Here is a 20,649-nt window from a genome sequence, read left to right as displayed (position 1 = left end):
TTTGTTACTGTTTTCTATTTGTTGACCCTTTTCTATTTTCTTATTTTTGACTTATGCTCTTTTTCTGCCTTTTGTGATTTTTAAAGTTAATGAACTTAATTGGGGGAATCATTATACAAGGTAGATGTACACCAAGACATCACGTTGCACACATTAAATAAACACAATGTGTATTTGTCATTCATGCCTCAGTAAAACTGGAAAAATTTAGACATTTTATATGATCCCATTTTCTCTTCTTTCTTAGCATATCAATTCTTCTCAATTTTTTTAACATCTTTTCAGGGGTCACCCTAGTGTTGACAATATATATTTACAATGAATCCAAGCTCACTTTGAAATAACACTGTATGACTTTATTTTTTTATTACTATGTTCAGTTAGCCAACATCATTAGTTTTTGATGCACTGTATGACTTTATAGATAGTGCAAATAGCTTATGTAATCACAAACTATTCCTAATTCCTTCCTCCTATCCCTTATTTCATTTCTGTCATTCATTTCACTTGTGTGTAAGTTATAATCATCAAATAAGTTAAAATCATCAAATAATGTTTACAACACATAGCATTTCTAAGTATTTTTAATAAGATCACAAATTCTATACTGTGACTTTTTTTTGTCATCGTTAACATTCCTGAGTTAGTGAAGCAAATTTTTCCCTATAGAGACACAATAAATGCACAGCTAAGTGGTTTGCAAAATGTCACATAGAAGTAGTAATGACATTAATATTATAAATTTTCTCCATAATTACATAGCCTAAAAAATCATGACCACATTCATTTTCCTTGGAAATCTATGGATAGAGCTACAGTGTGACCACAGACAGATTATGCAACAAAAGTAACCTCTGCACAATGTAACTTATATATAATTATTAGAAAATACAACCTTTTAAAATATTGATTTAAAAAAAAACCTACTTTGGTACGTTAAGGTTTATGCATGCATACCAGATAATAAAATAGTAATACCCATTCTTACAAAGAATTCAGATAATGAATACTGATGGGAATTCCATGAGAATTAATACATACAACTGTTTTCACTTCATGAAAAGCAGTTTGTGAAAATTGAAATTTAAAGCACAATGCTAAAACACTGCATGGGTCCAAGCCACCTGCTATCCATGAAGACAATACTGCTCTTAAAACAGTATTTGGAAATTTAAAAGTTTGGCATATAAGTTTTATTGGAATAGTTCACATTATACTAAGATTATTTTTTTTAAATTAAATGTGACTAGTTCATGATATGGTCCAGTGGTGTATAAAATTTCTTCAAGAGAAACAATGTTTTTGGACTAGTGTATGATACAGAAACTGAAATTTCCTCCTTTGCCTGTCACTCATGTGATCATACTTATTAAATAGGCTTTCAGACCCTCAAAATACTCCTTTTTTAGCTTTTGCAAAGGAGGTATTATGTGTTTGGTAAATAGGAGTGAATCACTTTTTGATTTGCAGTTTGTCTAGCATAAATTCTTATATGTAGTGAGGTGGTAATTTTTTAAATGATTACAGCAAGCTAAGAATAAGTGAATTCCTTAATTCAATAAAATCTTTAAAATAATATGCCACATTATTCCTTACAAAGTAAAAGTACTGCATTACATAGGCCATGCATTACACAAGATATTTTTATCAGACCATACGAAACATAGAGTACAAATATTTACAAAGATTATGATATTTAATTGTAATTCAGCTAAAATTTTATCTGATTATTCAGCCTAAAAATAAAAAAGCATTAAATGACTAAAATAATAAAGGAAAGGATGATTTATGATCTTTCATTTTGTATTGACTTTGCTGTGATATTTTGAAAAATAACAGAAATACCACAGATTACTTAAAATAATTTAATGAAATTCTCATTAACTGTGGTCCTAATAGACCTCAAAGTGCTGATACTTAAGGTGAACAACCAAAGGTTATGAAATGATATAAATTCCCCTTGGAAGGATACCTCTGAGTATTCAGTACAGTATCAAGCATACTATCGATAGTCAATAAATGTTTGAAAATAGGCATATCAATTGATTAAATGCATTACGCATTCAACTATAGTTGGTATTACTGTACTGAATCACATTCTATTGGAAATAAGTTACTCCTGTATGGGATTTGTGTTAATTCTTTTAACCAGAATATCAACTTAATCATCACATCCCATTATCCTTCCAAGCCAGGTAATAGAAAAAATACTATGCAGAGCAAATGACTAAAATACCTTTGAACTTTCACAACAGATATCCACAGAATGTGAAAAGTGAAAGGGACCATAAAGGTACTAGAAGGGGTTTACATTTAAAATAGCCTCTTTGACTTGATGTATTCTATAAAATAAAGCTGTATGGGTAATGACAAAAGCCCATTCAACAAGCTAAGGAAACAAATCATTTAGAAATTATAGCTCTGGACTGTGAAGTCAGTGTTCAGGTAACAAAACTGATGTTAAGAAAGCTTTCAACATGAGACAAAAGTAATGACTATTTATATCAATTCCACTTACTGCTTTAGAGTATCTAGTTCTAAAATGCCAAAGAGGTTTCTGCTGATGGACGTTACTCTCTTCTCCTCTTTTAAAGTGAAGGGGAGCAGAATTTGCCATACTAAAACTTGTCTCTTTGTCAAGAAGATTATTTTGAGATTACTTTTTATGAAATTCAGAAAAAGAAGAGGCTGTGAAAACCGATCTAAAGCTACTCTTTTTTGTAATAGACATTTACAAGGGAAATCTCCATTTATAAGGATGTCTCCCTTTCTGTACTTGGAAGAGACAGATGACATGATTCTAAATCTCTAGAAACTCTTTTTCATTGGAGAAAGTGAGGATGCAAACTGACCCAACAACCATAACCTTTATTACTGTTCTTTTCTTTGTAACCTCCCATTACAGGCTTCCCCTCTCCTCCACCCTTCACAACATGTTCTTTTGTCTTTAGCTGGACATGTTATTTAAGGTGGTGATTTGAGAGCCATTTTCAAAAGTTAAGTCAGTTTTCCTGGGTGTCTCCCATGTGTACATGAGGTACACGTTATTAAACTTATTAAAATATTTAATTATTAAGCTTAATTTTTCTCCTGTTAATCTGCTTTTTCTCCTGTTAATATTTTACTTGGTTTCTCAGCTAAGAACATAGAAGGACAGAGGGAAAGTCACTTTTCCTCTCCTGAAAAAGTGTATTTATTAAAACACTCATTTCATCACATACCTCATTTTGTTTTACTGTTTTGCAAACATTATTACTGTTTTGGAAATAGTACTTAATTCTTAATTATTCTATAAATTGCCAAGCAGTTCAACAGACATCAGTGAAATCTAAAATACTAAATACAATTAAAATCCAAAAAAAGTGCAAAAACCAGGCATACAAACTGCTTTGTCCAATCTGGCAATTGAAAGACAGTAACTAAGATGAATGCTATCAAAATTCCAAGATACTTTTTTTAATCACCAAAATGAAGAGAACAAGAGGAAAGTATGAATCCTCATATTTTTGCTGATTTCTGGGATAACAATGCTAATAGATTATTTAAAAAGGGAACTAACACAGCAGCTATATGAAGACACTGTTGAAATGTGAAATCAAGAGAATCACCATTAGTCACCATATGAAGAAGACCCATTACAAACACATTGCCACAGAGCAGACACAAGGAGTGACCAAATATTTTATAATTAATGTTTAAGAAAATATAACCAAACATTCAAATATCTGACTGCCGACCCAGGACAGAAATACAATAAAGTAGGGAAGAAGAGACAAGAAAATGATAAGATGAAAATTAAGATGGCAAAGCTGAGGAACATCATTAAGATGAAACAAACCATCATAGAAAGGAAGATGTACTTTGGAATGAACCTGAAGGGGTGCAGAACAAGTTTCCCCAAAATGTGCCACTTTGGCATGTGGACCATTTTGAGCTGAAGGCAATCAAGCCCCAGCTGACTCAAAAAAAACTTTTACCTCTTCCTTAAACTACCTAAACTAATTTATTTTTTGTTTAATTTTTCTTTTTTCAAGTAGGCTCTATGCCCACTGTGGAGCTTGAACTCATGGCCCTAAAATTAAGAGTTGCATGCTCTACTGACTGAGCCAACAAGGTGCCCCATACCTAAAAGAATTTAGATAGCAATCCTGGCCCAGAAAGAGCTATTACCGAGAGATAACTTTTTTTTATCTGAATGACCTATCTAGAGGGTAGGACAACCTTCTCATTACCAAACCTCTGCTTTTTTTTTTTTCTTTTACTAATCATCCTATGAATGATCTTACTCCCCCTTGAAGCCCCAGACCTCAATTGCCTGACTAGTCCTTAAGTCCATATACTTATGTGGCCCCCGTAGGTATGTAATTATATTCATTTTTCTACTGCTTATCTTATGTTATTTGATTATTAGACCAGCCAAAGAACCTAGAAGGATAGAATAAAAAATTTCTTCCTCCCCAACAAGTCCAATAGATAGTTTAGGAAGCACAATAAGGAATACTAAGGATATTAATGATAAGAGAGAACATTATAAAACTGAAACCTATGCTAACCTAAACCATGTCCAAAAGGGACAGTGACAAGTCCATTTCTGGCAGTGCATGGTTTCAAATAACCAAAGATGCTGTAAAGGCCCCTTTTAGGTAGCAGGTCTGAGCAATGGAGACCTGAGTCAGCTGAAAGTGTCCAGAGCCACCACCAAGATGAATGCAAACAGGCTCATTAGGTGACCCACCTCAAATATCCTTAGGCCCTAGCCGACCAATTGGCTACTTACACCCCAGCTCAGGTACCAAAAAGGAAGATCCCATATGTTCCCATACCTCCTCACTCTTCCCTTAACTAGAGTCTCCCGTCACCGCTGCCCCCTGGCAAAAAGTCTCTCCTTTGCTGTCCTGTCCACTGCTTCCTTGCAGTGTATTCAATAAACTTCTATCTCCTTTGTTTTGCCTTGGGTCAATTTTTTCACCGCCTGCGCCACCAGCCTCCACCAGATCCGGTTGCCTCCCAGATGCAATAGAGTATTGAAATATAAAAATGGGTATTTTGAAGGTTATTATATACCTAAGAACCAACTAGAATGGGCTTATAAGAATTGGTTAAAAAAAAAGAATTGGCTTACTTGTGTTATTGATATTCAAGTATCTTTGTACTTTTGTATTTTTAATTTTATTAAATATATGGAAAAAAGTGATTTTAAATATGTGATTAAAATGGATATAGATATCTTATTTCTGGTGTAGGCTTTTTTTTTTTTTTTACATTTTAATTTTTGCTTGGCCCTCCTCTTCTCCCTCCCCTCAAATCAGTAAATGCCCCCTTTTCTGTCTTCAAGATGACCAATAAACCATAGTCTGCATCCTCACATATACTGTATAAATAGGCAAATTTTTGTTACTCCTGATTTTATAAGTGTCATTAAACTGTATACATATGTCTGCATTGTGGTATCTCAATACCTCATGAAAAACATCCAATTCAACAGGTAAAGTTCTAATTCAGTATTTCAGATAACAGTATAGTAACTGAGAGTCTGGATACACTGCGATATAGCCTGACATTTCATGACAGAGATGCACATTGTTTTCAAGTTTGTGGTTTGTTTTTTTTTTTTAACGAATACTGCAACAATAAACTTTCACATGCATATATCCTCATGCACTTTTATTTCTATAGGATGGGATCCCACGAGTGGCTATACGTATTTTTAATTTTAATGTATGTTGCCAAGTTACTTTTGGAAAGCTTTCAATGCATCAGAATTTCACTAGCAATTATGACAGTATCTGTTTCCTCATTCACCATCAACAACAGAGGTTGTAGCTCTTTTTAGTTTTAGCCATTTTAAGAGATAGAATGGTATTTCATTGTTACTCTGACTGGCATTTCCCTCATTGCTGGTGAATTTGAGCCTCTTTGCATATGTCTGTTGTCTCTTTGGATTTGCAACTCTGTGAACTATTTACATTTTTTTCTACTGGATTGCATGTAACATTTTTACATTTGTCATATCTATATACCATCTGTCCCATATTTTGTTGATTTTTAAAATTCCCTTTTGTATTTTTATAAGTACTCTAAATGGAAAGTTGGTATCATTACTATCAATTAAAATAGTTATGTTCAGGGGCACCTGGGTGGCTCAGATCGTTAAGGTCTGCCTTTGGCTCAGGTCATGATCTCCAGGTCCTGGGATCCAGCCCCACGTCGGGCTCCCAACTCAGCGGGGAGTCTGCTTCTCCCTCTCCCTCTGCCTCTCTCTCTCAAATGAATAAATAAAATCTTAAAAAAAAAGTTATGTTCAACGTGTGCTAAATCCACATAAATGAATGAATGAATGAAAAATTAATTAATTTAGTGGGGGAGGGGCGGGGGAAAACCCAGCGGCTTTTCTCTTAAAATTCCAGCTTCTACCATTGGTATAGTTTTGAATATACCACTCCATATGAATCCAAAAAGTTGATTTAACTTCATAAAGTAATAACAGGCAGATTTTGTTACAAATTAATCTACTGTTGAATGACTTTTAAAAATATATATTCAAAAAAAATAAAAAATACCTATTTAATAAGCAAACATATGCAATACTACGTTAGCTAGGATGCAATGGGAAATTACTCAAGAGGACTGATAGCTCTCAGAAAAAAGGAGGAGAAGGGAGAAAAGCAGGGAAGGGTTATATTTTGTTTTATAGAACCAACAGTTCCAACCAAGGAGACACCCAACTAGGTCTTTCACCTAATAGCCCCTTGCTAGGTGTGTCTGACCTGACAACTTATGTGTGCCAGTTTGAGCTGGGTTGGAGCTGAAGACAGGTGCAGAAGACCCCTCAGGTGACCTGAAGTTACCTTTAACTCATTCTAATCCTAAGATTTTCTCTCATGAGTGGGTTTTCTGCCATCTTCTGAACACAGGATGTATGCACTAGTGTGTTGACACGTTAGGCATGCGCAACTGAACCAAAAGTGCAATTGCAAGCTCCCTGCCCCTACCCTGTAATACACTGAATAAACACTTCCTGCACTAACTCCATGTGGAGATAATGCTTTCAGTGCTATCTCCTTGTCTCCTTATTGTAATAAGTAATAAAAAATTCTTTGCTTTCAACACTTCCTTGGGATGTGTTCAATTTGATGCACCCCAAGCAGCGAACCCCTTGAGTTTGGTTACACTTAGTCTTTGCCACTCATTGTTCTAGGCATTCTGCTAATTTACTCGTCATACCAACTCTACGAGGCCAGATATTTTGTATTGTATAAGATACAAAAAATGTCACAGACTTTTAGGAGATCACTCTACTCACCATATATCTTTGAGCTGATTGTATTAAGAAAAAAAAATATAGAAAAAAAATACTTCCTAGGGATAGTTTTCTTTTTCTGTCCTGATTATGTGGAATGATTGGGAGTGATAGGTATTTATTTGCTACAAAGCATCGTTACTACATGCTGTCGTTTTCTTTTTAGTCCCTTATGTCAAGGGAATGTACAATAGCTTTTCCACATCTCCAGTGGGAATGCTAGAGCCTCTACTCTGATGAATGGATATTTCTTTAGTGTCTTTTATACCCTTCTCTCTGGTACTATAGAACTCAGGATGGCACCTGTAAACACTGCCAGGAAACTTTCTTCTTTGGACTAGATTTCTAAGTCAATAACAACATAATTAAAGGTCAAATAAAATGTGATTCCACCCTTTATTTTTTTTCACCTTTTCTTTTTCCTTTGCCTAAAGCCTTCCGAAAAGACCAATAATTTTTTTTATTTCTTTGTTTATATTTAGCCTGTAGGCAAACTATTTGAACTTCTGTATGATTTTTATGTAAGTATAAATTTAGATATATAAATTCCACAATTATAAATCTTGAAGGAGGGGCACCTGGGTGGCTCAGCTGGTTCCTCGTCCAACTCTTGGTGTTGGCTCAGGTCATGATCTCATGGGTGGTGAGATGGAGCCCCACATCTTGCATCAAGATCAGCAGGGAGTCTGCTTGAGGATTCTCTCCCTCTGCCCTCCCCCTCCCCCCACATGCACACTCTCTCTCTCTCTCAGATAAACAAATAAATCTTAAAAAGAAATCTGGAAGGGAATTATCAAGATCTTCTCACCTCCAGATAGGGAAATTGACTGTTCATATCAAGAAAAATGTTTATCTGTCCCTCTCTTTCTATTTTCTTTAGCATCTTCAAAGATAATATCAATTAATCTGAATTACTATTATCTTGAAAGCCAAGAAGATGTCCTTGTCTCACTTGAATATTTATTAAAACCAGGGGCGCCTGGGTGGCTCAGCTGGTTAAGCCACTGCCTTCGGCTCAGGTCATGATCCTGGAGTCCCGGGATCGAGTCCCACATCGGGCTCCCTGCTCAGCAGGGAGTCTGCTTCTCCCTCTGACCCTCCCCCTTCTCATGCTCTCTCTCTCTCATTCTCTCTCTCAAATAAATAAATAAAATCTTTATAAAAAAAAAACACACATATCAGGATATTTTTGTTGTTATTCTTGCTTGCTCTTGTATTTCATTTCTTTTATGTAATTAATAAATATATTTCATTATTACTTTTAACAATATTGTTAAAAGTAAAATAAACTTCATTTTAATGTTTGGTAGTTTTGGGGTATACCACTAAAGCCTGTATCCAAAAATATAACTACTAGCCTAAATGATCATATTCAAGGATGATATAAAATATATTTTTCAACCTGAACACTTACAAATATTCAGTAAGAATAATCTTGATCTGTTCCCTTAAACATTTTTCAAAAGTGATTCCTTAGTTCTGATTCGTATATGATTTCATGAATCTTCATATACAAGGGACCAAGCACAAATTGTGATTAGTGTTTATATTTTCATCCTGCGTATTTTTAACATTTTGCAACCTGAAGCCAATTCATCAAATATATTTGTTCAAAATATGCACAATGTATTTTGGCTTCATTCCAATAAACTTTCTCCCATCAAAGTGTCTGCTTGCTTGTCACTGTCAGCCAGTTGTAGTCTCTGTAGATCAGGTTTTGTTTGACATAGTTCTACTTTTAGTTTAGGTTACATTCTAAATCTGAAGTGTGAACGGTACCTTCTGTTCTTTAACATCCTCCCTACTATAAATGTTAAAATTATTATGTTTCAAATAAAAGAACAAAATCTGCTTTTTACCAATAAATCCATAAAGATGCCAGGTGGCTTTATCAGCATCTTCAGTCTATTCAATGTGATGACTTATGTTTGAAGCATAAACACCGATTATACCTCCTGTCATGAAAATATTAGGGATGGCCTACCCTCATCAGCACTGATCTATGCATATTAGATCCTCAGAAAGCTCTGATTTCATAATCAGCACCTGCTTTGTGTTCCACAAGGAATCCCAATCATGTAACAGTTTCCAAATGAAAACAGGCATATTATATATATTTTTAACAGACAGTGTTAAAAAAATTTTTTGGAATTAAGTTGATAATAATTTTAATGTTCTTAGTGTATTTCATATGTCCAATTAAGTTAGATCATATTTACTAATCAGGAAAAAGCCCAATTTTCATAAATCAAATATTATAATAATTCCTGAAGTTCACCATCATGTACAGCTGATAACTTGCATTTTTGATACTATATTTGACTCTAGTTGAACATTTTCATTGCTTTAAAAATTACCCTATTTTTTCTTCTGTATTGTAATTTGCAAATGCACATATAGTTATGCTACCTTTAAATTAAAACCACTCCATTATTAATTGGTAGATTAAATTTAACAGAATTAAACATAGAGTTGAAAAAGGAATGGTGAGAGAAAATAAAATAATCCAGAGTAAACAACCACAAAAGGAAAAATGAAGACAAGCATCTGCATGGCAGGGAATAAATTCATTAGCACAGAAGACAGAAGTACAAAACTGAAAACAAGAAGGGATGAGTTGAAACAGGTAGTTTTGGACAAAAGAGAGTGAACAATCACTCTATAAATTCTCAGTGTCCTTGGGGGGAAAAAACCCAGAAGAACTGGAGCAGAGATGAATAGATATATATGAGGAAAAAAATCTCCTTGAGAAGATAGAAAACTCCAACTTTCAGATCAAACAGTTAAGGAAAATGTCATTAAAGAGATACAATCAGAAGTATACAGTTAGCCAACTGGTACGTGAAAAGGTGCTCAATGTCACTGATATTACAGAAATGTAAATTAAAACTGCAATATCACCACACTCTTCTTAGAATGGCTATTATCAAAATGAAGTAGGAAGTGTTGACAAGGATGTGGAGAAAATGCAACCTTCGAGCACTGTTGGTGGGAATGTAAATTGGTGCAGACACTATGGAAAACAGTATGGAGTTTCCTCAAAAAAATTAAAATAGAACTACCATAAGGTCCAGCAATTCTGCTTCTGGGTATTTATTGAAAGGAAATTGAAACACTAGCTTTAAAAGATATGCACACCCCCATGCTCATTACAGCATTACTTATAATAGCCAAGATATGGAAGCAACCTTGGTGTCTATCAATGGATGAACGGGTAAAGCAAATATAGAGTAATATTTATTATATATGATTTATTATTTAAATATTAATAAATATTATTTGTTACATATGTAATATACACAATGGAATATTATACAACCATAGAAAAGAAGGAAATCTTGCCATTTCTGACAACATGGATGGCCCTTGAGGGCATCATGTTAAGTGAAATAAATCAGATGGAGAAAGACAAATACTGGATGATAAAACTTGTAGGGGGTATCTGAAAATTAAAAAAAAAAATTGAACTTAGAACAGACTGGTGGTTGCCAGAGGTGGGGGGAGGGGAAGAGTGGGTGAAATGGGTAAAGATGGTCAAAACTTAGAAAATTCCAGTTATAAAATAAGTCATTGGGATGTAATGTACAGTGAAGTGACCGTAATTTTTTAAAAAGATTTATTTATTTTAGGGAGAGAGTGAGCACATGGGAGAGAGTGAGCACATGGGGAAAAGAGACAGAATCTCAAGCAGACTCTGCCCTGAGCACAGAGCCCTGAGATCATGACCTGAGCCAAAACTAAGAGTCACAAGTAATGAACTGAGCCAACCAGGCGCCCCAAGGTAATTATAATTCATAAAACTATATGGTATATTTGAAAATTGCTGCATCTTAAAAGTTCTCACAAGAAAAAAAAATCTGCATGTATGTGGTATGGATGTGGTGATGGATGTTAATGAGACTTGAGGTGATCATTCACAATATATACAGATACTGAATCATTATGTTGTATAGCTGAAACTAATATAATGTTCTATATCAAGTATAACTCTATGAAAATCAGATGTAATCACATATGACCAATTAAATATCTGAAAACAAAGATGAAGGAAAATTCCCCACTCATCAATCCAAAAATGTAGTTTAAACAAAAAAGCAACTTTTTTTTTAAACAAAATTAAGACACCCTGGCAGGACTCAATGCTTCTTAGAAGAAGGCACATACTGAATCAAGAAGAAAATGGAAAAACGTTATGCCTAACCCATTCAACAATGACCGGCACCCAATTAAGTAACACTTCCTACCATTCTGTAACGCTAACAAGATTGCGTGACATGTAGCGTCATGAAGGTGAACAGTAATCAGTAAGTAACTAAGCCAAAAGTTAAACTGAAGCTTTTACATGCTTTGCTCTTATCAACTCTACTTCACATCCTCCATTTAAGACTATATATAACAATGCAGGAAAATATCTCTACATATCTATGGACAGGTATGTATGTATATAAAAGTAATATGTACGTATATGTTTATAGGTAAGTATGTATGTATTGAAGTCTGTATGCTTTGCACAGGTACATAAATCTATATGCATATATATGTATATATGTACACATTTGTTTACCCATATGAGTATGTATGAGGACAAGAATGAAAAACCATACTAATTATAAGGTAATTCTGAAGAATATGTAAACATGTATGGATATGTTATACACAAATCATACACAAAAATAATGAATAAAAATGCTAGTGATTTCATTAAATGGTTATATTATAAGACAACATAAAAAATGCAATTTTGAATAATTCCTATTTTACCAATGATGAATTTGCATTACTTATAAAATAAAAAAATCACTAAATATAAACAAACAAAACATCATTAAAGAATCATTTAAGCTTGGCAATTTAATTAACAATTAAAATCTTAACAACTGTTGCTTAAATAATTAAGCAGGAACACATTCTTTAGGCCCCATGCATATAGAATAAATAAGAATAAACTACTCGTTAAGTATCCATAAGCTTACCCATTTCTGGCTTTTGAGAATTACTAGCATTAAAAAAGGAATAAGATTACACTGCATCAAAAACTAATGATGTAATGTATGGTGATTAACATAACATAATAAAATTTAAAAAAAAAGGAATAAGATTGCCACCACATCACAAAGAGCTGTGTAATTTTTAGTTCTGCATAGATTACTTAGGTCAAAGGTCATTTCATATGGCTGGAAACAATATTGCTCTGAGTATCAGAAGTCTTAGATTTTTGTCTTGGTTTGATGCTAACTCAAACTGGGCAAGTTACTGGAAAACAAAAAAACTTCATGTGTGAGAAGCATAACTGAGAGCTTGTTAATCACTCCTGTATCAACCAAGTATACTGGTTTACAGATGTACAGAATGAAATGTGTATGCTAGCTGAAATGTACAACACCTGCTAAGTGATAATATCCTCTAAAGAATAACACTGTAAAATAGATCATCTCAAACTTTGAACTGGCATATTACTACTTTCTAATGTCCACTCTTTCAGTAATAACAATGTTCACTTCCACTGTGAAAAAAATGAATAAACAAACATTTTTGAACGTTTAATAATACTGAGGACAGAGTGATTTGTGAAAAACAAATGATTTAATGCTGTGCAGATTGGAGGGTCAATTTCTAAAACCACTTCGGGGAACAATTGATAGAATACATTAAAATAAGAAAGCACGTATTTTATGACCCAAGAATTCTACTTCTGAGAAATTACACTAGAGATATTCACACATGTCCCTTAAGAGGCATGCACAAAAATGTTTTATTTCTTTGCATTGATATCTGTAGCTATGACAAATGGAATAAAAGCTAAAAGTCCACCAAGATGGCACTGACAAAAACCACAGTATTCCATGGAATACTCCGCAGCCCTTAAAATGTCTGTGAATGATGTATGTGTATTGATTTGTAAATATATTAATCAAGGTAAGTTACTGAGAAATAAAAAAAGCAAGCGCAAAATGATTACATACAAGTTATATTTAAAAACACCAAATGACCTATGGTAAAGACAAGTTAAACTGTACATCCTTGGGAGATGTCTGGCTGATACGTATTAACCCAGGAAAGGGAAGGGGCTTGGTAGTGATACTCGGGGAAGATTTGATCTGTAATGGTGATTTTTGAAAATGAGACTATATTCATATATTGTATTGTAATTGGCATTTGATAAAATTTAATTAAAATAGTGGGAATATTTTCCATTCATATAGTGCTGTGGCCTAAATGTTTGTTTCCCTCCAAAATTCATGTTGCAATCCTAATGCCCAGTGTGCTGATATTAGATGGGGGCCTTTGGGAGGTGATTAGGTTATGAGGATTCTAAATGAGATTAATGCCTTTATAAAAGAGGCCCAAGAGCAGTCCATTGCCCCTTTCACAGCATGAGAACCTAACGAGAAGTCTGCGATCTGCAGGAAGGTCCTGACGTGAGGACCATGGTGGCAACCTGATCTCAGACCCACTAGTCCCTAGAAAGGTGAAGCATACATTTCTGTTATTTATAAGCCACCAAGTCTCTGGTATTTTATTTAAGCAGTCTTGATGGACTAAGACATATATCCACTGATTTATACAAACACAATGCTTACTATGCTTTAAATATAATATAAATATAAGGGCTCTTATATTAATATAAGAAAAGTACAGTGCTCTAAAATCTTAGGGTGGGGTTACATTTATTTATTAGCTGGATAATAGTTACCAAGTTCATAGGAAAGATTCAAAGAGCTGATTTATTTCAGACATAATTTTTATGTAAAAAAGATGACCTATTGAGTCAGAGCCAAAAAATGTAAAGAGAAGGGGTGTGGTTGGCAACATGCTTGACTTCACTGAAGTTAGTGAAGAGGAGCAGAATATGCAACCCCAAAACATACCTCTTAGTTTTAAGGATTGTTTTGAGTAGATTATTTTTAAAAAGCAGCAGACATAGGTAAAGCTCTGAAAATGAGTAGAAGTTATGCTTTTATAAAAGACATTTACAGGGCCTGGGTGATTCAGTCGGTTAAGCTCTGCCTTCAGCTCAAGTCATGATCCCAGCATCCCAGGGATCGAGCCCTGAGTGGGGCTCTCTGCTCAGCAGAGAGTCTGCTTCTCCCTTACCCTCATAAATATATAAAATCTTTTTTAAAAAAGACATTTACATTTATAAGGGAAATCTTCATTTGTAAGGGTGTCACTCTCTCTGTACCAGGAATAGGATGATGAAAAATATTAAAAACTCTTATCAATGTAAAGTCATGACTTAAATCTGCATAACAACTTCACCCTTGATTACTGTGCTTTGCAGGAAAACTTTTCATAACTGCCCACCCCTGTCCCCTACCATCTTTCCTTAATCTTTAGCTGGAAATGGTATTTAAGATGGTGACTTGGGCCAGTGTGGGGAGTTACTCAGTTTTCCTATGTCTCCCCCATTTATACAGGAGCTTTCCTATGTCTCTCCCATATATACATCTTTTTAAATTATTTGTTTTTCTGCTAATCTGTATTTTATTACAACGGGATCTCAGCCAAGTACTCACAAGAGTAGAAGGAATATTTTTTTTCCCTTCCTGACACTATGATTGATTTATCTTTTCTTTGGGGGCAATTCAGAAATTCAACATGAGGAAATAGTTTCTGAACAGAGGAAGAAGAGACTCTTAGGGCTCCTCTCCCTCCCCAGCACCCCTTCCTTACTGCAAAAGTTAAGGAAATGTTGTTTAGGAAAAAAGGTACCTGGGGCAGTTATGAGGATAATAAATGGAAAGCGCTGGGTAACGGGTAAATCTATTGTATTGGAAACCACAGGCAGGAACTGTCACTAGCTAGACCCCAAGACCTGACCTTTACTTCTCGACTGTGTCCCACACTTTCGCTTAAGCTCTTTATTCCAGCTTATCTCTTAACTCAGGCAAAAGACCGGAGAGGCATAGCATCCCATGATGGAAACCAAACTACCCCTCAAGCACTAATGACTACCTGGAGGAAGAGCTCTTACTGCCCCGACGACCCAGACCAGTTTGAACTTATCCCCTGACTCACACCTGTGCAGATGGGCCATGGAGTGACCCATGGAGTGACCAACAGTTACTTTTACCTTATTATAATACTAACATCTCTGCCCAAGGAGTAGCACAAGCCTTATTTACATAACATACAGTGTATGTATAGGCATGTTTCTTTAAGGTGCACGCACAACCTCCTGCCAGGCTCTACACAGGATGACAAGGCTCCCCTTTCTAAATATTCATCATAACCCTAAATAAATGGGTATTCATCCTTGACTGGGGAGTCACAACTTCGGAAGTTATTTGGCATGATCTCCTTATCTGCTGCAAATAAAGTTAACTTTGTGCAATAACTCACCTGTTAACAGTTTCTACTTGTGACTCACCAAGCAGTGAACTCACAGTTAGCTAAGTTACAATTTGGTGATCCAGAGAGAGAACAGTTGTCCTTTTGAGGTTCTGCCCTCCCCTTCCCTGGTTTCCAACAGCCAGAGCAGTGGATAGGGAGAACTTGCCCAGGCTGTCCTGTTCAAGCTACTGGGACCAGGAGTGGAGTCCTTTGAGGGGACTCTCCCTTCTTGGTGCTTCTGACCACTGGCCTGGCATTCTGTCCTAACCTCAAATCCAGTGATGACTCCGATTACTTTTACTCAGAAGGATTTCTGTTGGGATAAGTTACACCAGGTCCATGCTGCAACTTTTAGAAGTAAAACTAGAGTTCTCTCACAAAGTCTGGGCAAGCCAGTGAAACAGTCAGAATACTTGGGGAAATGACAGGGCTCTTCTGGAAAATACTCTGGAAGACTGAACGTTCTGATTAGACTCGAGTCTAGACATCACTGGATGAGAGAAGATGACACAATCTGGCCATTAGAGGCTTGGATGCTTCAGCCTGGCAAAACGAGAGTGATCTAACAAAGGCTAGACTAGAGTCTGGGAGATTAAAAGAAACCTCCATCCAGCCTGGTTGTTGGGTAAGGCCTAGGAGGTGGAAAGAAATCACTGTCCTGTCTGGATATTTGGTCTGTTTATTGTTGTTCCCTGTTTAAATCTCCACCCTTGCTACTTGGCTCTGGTGCACCTTCTCCTTCCCTTACAACCATGGACAAAGGAGGCAACAGCTCCTTGGGTCACAGGAAGCACACACCTGGAACAGGTAAGATCTCTATATAGTAGTTTAAAAGAAAAGTGCTTGTTAAAACTAGGCATTCTAGGGCGCCTGGGTGGCTCAGTTGGTTAAGCGACTGCCTTCGGCTCAGGTCATGATCCTGGAGTCCCTGGATCGAGTCCCGCATCGGGCTCCCTGCTTGGCAGGGAGTCTGCTTCTCCCTCTGACCCTCCTCCCTCTCATGCTCTCTGTCTCTCATTCTCTCTGTCTCAAATAAATAAATAAAATCTTTTAAAAAAAAAACTAGGCATTCTAAAACCCAGAAATATAAAAACTAACCCAAATGTTTTTCAAGTCCATGTGATTTGGGATAATGTTTGGTAAATTAAAATACACATGTCTTTTGGTGTTATCAACATCAAATATAATAATCAACTTTTATTCTATCTCAATTTATTTAAATTCATGTTGTGTCTGTTGCTTTGTGTCAGCAAAAATGACTTAGATGGTTGATCTTGTCTGTCTCATGACGTTTTCGTGGGTAATTGTTGAGAACAAATAGACTGAATAGATAAAAAGGTTTGTAGGTAAAACCTTTACATAGCTTTCAAAATCTATGGTAACTTGAAACTTTAAATTTTTGCTAAGTTAAATGATAAATTGGGTTGAATTCACTGGGTATCTAGGTCTTTTTCAAATAAGAGAGAATACTAAAGCATTGATTATTGAATGGAGGTTTATCTGCTTTTGGCTACTTTTGCAGGGAAACTGAAGATACTTGGGTCTGTTAGTAAACATGTTTTATGCTTTATTAAACAGCTGTACTATGAAAAAAAAACACGATTCTAGAAATTGTGAAATACATTCATAAATTTCCGATCTAAAGAATTCTGGCATAGCACACAGTTCACAATTGATTAATACTTAGTTTTCACTGGAGACTAAGGTTCCTAAAAGTAAAAATTCTGATAAATATAATTGAGACTGCTAGAAATAATAAGGGAAACAACTCTGTATGCAAGTAAGACATATTTTTGATAAGAAAGATATAAAGAATGGGAATACATTTTTGTTGAAGGAAAAGAAAGTAATTTTGTTGTAAAATGAGACTGGTTATTAAAGAGTGAAGGCTTAAGACAAAATATAAATGAAAAAGAAAGCTATAGCAGGTTTATGAGGAGAATCTTAAAAAAAATTGTATGCATGTCAGGAATGAATGAGTTCTAAAAGTACAACGGTATTAGATGGAGATTTGGTTTTTCTCTGTTGAAAAGACAAAGTTTTCTTAGATTATTGGTCTACTCTTCATAAGAAGTTGTAAACAAAGTTTTTCTTTATCTGCCCAGAAAAACAAAAATTCTATGCTTTGTCTTTATCAGGTCTTTATCAAAAAAGTTAAAACTTTTCAATATTAAAGAAGCTTAGTTTGGCTAACAAGTATATAATCTTTTTGTAGAATCTCTTATTGCCAGCTTGGTTAAATGGACAATTAAATACTAAGTTTTATGATAGTTTATAATCTTATTTAGGCATGTGCTTTAAAACCTTCTGAGGTTTTTAATAAAATTACCAAGATTCAAATTCTAAATGAAGTCTTTTTGACTAATTAGGCTTATTTGGTATGTTATGCTACATGGGAAACACTGTCAAAAAATGATAATAAACCATCTTAGGCTATATTATATGTAAAAATACTATACCCGTTCTAGAAATTATATGAATTTCCTAAAGTTTTAATATGTCCTGGTATAGGGTCATCACTCAATATTCTAATTATTGAAATGTTGTATGTCATAGAAATACCCAGAATGCCTTGACAACAGCATTATAATGGACTCTCATCAGATCTTTAACCATGTCCATTTTTGAGAATTTTGTTATTTATAGTTATTGTTCTCATGCTCTTGCAAAATGTGTTTCATCTTCAAGGTGATTCATTAAAAGGAGTTTTTGACAAACACAGGTTTTCTTATATCTTTAAGATCATAAAACTAAGCTGAGCGAGAATTTCCAGAACTAATGGTGAAGCTGCATTCAAACAGATCAAGAATTAATAACATGGGACTGAATGAATTGAGGAAGTTGATTATAGTTTTATGAATCTTGTTTGAAACACTGGTTTTCTAATGTCCACTCTTCCAGATTTGAGGAATCTTTTTCTTTTAAAATATCTAAGACTTAAAGAAATACAATAAAATATTTTTGTGAACAAACGGAAACATTTTATTTTCTCTCTACCTGAACCCTGCAGAATTCAGAAACTCTCAATGAGTACTCTTCCTCTTATGGCAATTATAATTATTTGCAAAAGTTCGATGAGAATCTGCTCTTTTTGTAAGAGAAACCACTGGAAACATTGATTATATTACCAAGGCTTTGAACGGAATGACATATCTGAGAAAGACATGCGTAGACTCAGATATGACCCGACAGCTTTTAGGAACTAAGTTTGACTTTATGGGCCTAATAAAGCCCCTTGAAAATGTTGGCCTGATACCATACTTAGAGAGTTCCCAGCGGCCTTACCAGCTAAATAAAGAAGGTCACTTCCTGGCAAGTGCAGGAAATGTCAGGATATTTTGGGAACCTTGAGAAGAGGAATTCACCCAAATCTGCAGGTATTGCAGGCAAATCAGAAGTCAAGTATTTGGCTTAGTTTCTGGCCTTGAGAGGCTATTAAAAGTTCAATTTGGAATTTCTTATAAAAATTCCAGCAAAGCAAATTAAAAAAAAACTTATATGGTCAATCACTAGTCTTGCTCAGCTTATGTAAATAGTCAAGCCAAGTTTGTTAAAACTGGACTTGTTTTACAAATGATTAGTCTCAATTTGACTATCTTTGAACGAAATGTGGGTGATTTCAGAGGAAAATTATGTTTCAGTAAAACTTCTTTGTGGATGCTAGATTCTAGTTCTGATTTTCTTTTAGTGTTTGTTGTGTCCCTATAACACTGGTCTGGATCTTGAATTCATCTGGTTTCCTTAAATATCTGGCTATGACTCACCAAACTAAGGTTTCCAGTTTTCCTTCAGTCTCTTGACTTGGAATCATTGAGAACTAAAACTGCCTTTTGCCCTACAGCCCTGCAAACGGAAGCTTAGGCAACTTGAAGCCTTATTTAGGAAGGCTCCAGTCTTAGTATTATCTGATTTTGATAAGCTGTTTGATTTGTAAATACGTGAAAGGCAAGGAATAGCTGTTATCGATGTTAACCCAAATGCTGGGGCTTATTAACCAAAGAACGGTGCCTTATTTTTCTAAGCAACTGGACACATGCCTCTCGACAAAAGCAGCAGAGAAACTAACTAGGAGCCAACCTATGACTGTTCGGACACTACACTAGGTTTCTGTTTTACTGGAAACCTAGGACATCTGTGGCTGTCACAAAACAGAATGTTACAACGTCGGGCCATGTTGATAGATAACCATCACCCCCCACCCCTTTACAGCTGCCATGCTACTCCCCCATCATAAAGTACTTGATCAAAATTTACTCTAGCCACAAAGATCTCCAGAGTGAACCCTCTGTCCAATGCAGAGCAAATCTAGTTTGTAGATGGCATCAGTTTATGGAAAATGGACAAAAAGGGCGAGATAATGCAGTAGTATTCCTAAATGCTATTGTAAAGGCTAAAAGACCAGCCTCAGCCTAAAAGGCAGAAATAGTTGCACTTAACCAGAGTATTAGAATTGAGTGAGGACAGGTTTTAACTATTTATACTCATTCTAAATAGGTCTTCTCTGTAATTCATGCCCATGGAGCCATCTGGAGGGTTGGGGCACTTCTAAAAATTGAAAATGGAGAAATTAAATATGGCAAGGAAATCCACAGTCTGCTAGTAGCCATACATAAGCCTCAAGAATTGGCAATGGCTCATTGTAGAGGCCATCAAAAGGGCAATTCAGAAGTAACAGAGGGAAATAATTTGGCTGATGCAGTTACAAAATGGTCGGCCAAGTCTGGGGAGATTGTGCAAGTGCCACAGATTCCCTCTCTAAGACTATATGAGTTCACTCCATCCTACTTACAGGATGAGACAAAAAAGGCTGCAAAATTGGCCTATCAATGGTCCCTGATAGTCAAAGGATGGATGATAAATAACAATAGGATAATCTGGGTGCCTAAGTAGACTACTTGAGGAATCCTTAAGACTATACATGAATCAACTCATTATGTTAAGGAAGCTTTATACCTACGTTAAAGAAAGATTATCAGCTCCCGAATGATGAAGGAAATTATTAAGAAAACAAAAAA

Source organism: Leptonychotes weddellii, chromosome X (genome assembly GCF_054177405.1).
Source record: "Leptonychotes weddellii isolate Sample4059 chromosome X, ASM5417740v2, whole genome shotgun sequence".
In the NCBI taxonomy this organism is placed as follows: Eukaryota; Metazoa; Chordata; class Mammalia; order Carnivora; family Phocidae; genus Leptonychotes; species Leptonychotes weddellii.
The sequence above is the reverse complement of the archived record's forward strand: the minus strand, read 5'-3'. Positions refer to the sequence as shown.